The sequence below is a fragment of the Phaethon lepturus genome, unplaced genomic scaffold, assembly GCF_000687285.1.
Source record: "Phaethon lepturus isolate BGI_N335 unplaced genomic scaffold, ASM68728v1 scaffold22835, whole genome shotgun sequence".
NCBI classification, from domain to species: domain Eukaryota; kingdom Metazoa; phylum Chordata; class Aves; order Phaethontiformes; family Phaethontidae; genus Phaethon; species Phaethon lepturus.
In genome coordinates, this window is record NW_010540130.1 from 679 (window position 1) to 1,628 (window position 950).

Below are 950 nucleotides of genomic sequence, written 5' to 3' on the forward strand. Positions count from 1 at the left end.
ACGTCCCCCGAATTCATGTCACGCAATAAAATACACCGCAGCAATGCACAGAGCTGGGAGGGGGGGTGTTCTGCCTGCCCCCCCGCAAATAAAAGAGCAAATTGCTGTAATTTCTGCAAAAGCAAAGAGAGAGAAGGAGGCTGGGGAACCGGGCTCTTTATTAGCTCCAGCGGGGGGACCTGGCAGCTGAGCCACAGCTCTGTTTGCGTGACTTTCCCTCCCAGCCCTGGATTTTTTTTTTTTTACAGCCTACAGGGGAAAAAAAAAAAACCCACAACCAAAAAAACCACCACCCAAAAACCCAAAACCGAAAGAAGAGCGGAGGGTGGTGGTGGGGGAGAAAGACGGGTGGGTAACGCAGGGGCTGCTACCAGCAGGATAGGGAGGCGGAAAAGCGAGAGCAGGATTCTCGGCGCCCAGCAAGGCTGGGGAGAGCCAGCTCCTCATTGCAAAATAAAAGAAATACACCCCCAAATCCCCTCCCAGTCCCCCAGTAAAGCCATCGCCTCTCTCCAGGCGTCCCTTGGCCGGGGAGCTCAGCAGCCATGGCCAGGGATCCTCCTTCCCCCGGGACAAAACGTTGAAGGCACAATTCAGCGTTTCAGTATTTTAATAGCACCGTGCAGGTAACTGTTCGGGCAGGGGAAGGGCGGACACCGAGCTCATTGGCCAGATAACACAGGAATAATGAAATCAAAGCGCCGCAGCGTCCGTCCCCACATTACTGGCAAAAGGGGGGGAAAAAGAGAGAAGAAAGGTCTCTGAAGGGAGAGGCCAGGGAGCAAAATCCTTTCTCCTCCTTGGGGCAAGGGAACCGGAGAGTGATTTCCAACCCTCTTCCACAGTGGCAAGAGTTTAATCAAGCATTTCTTTTCTCCCGTAGCGGCTCCACACACACTCATGCTGGTTAGTGAGGGGCACGGCTCTGCCCTGCTCGCAACAGGGAGGGG

General features: G+C 54.5%; 1 protein-coding gene across 1 annotated transcript in view; it reads left to right on the forward strand.

The window, feature by feature from the left end:
- Positions 1–950, forward strand: part of HOXB2 (homeobox B2) — a gene marked incomplete at its 3' end in the record, with an annotated part of 2,014 nt that overhangs the window by 670 nt on the left and 394 nt on the right. The window lies entirely within an intron of this gene.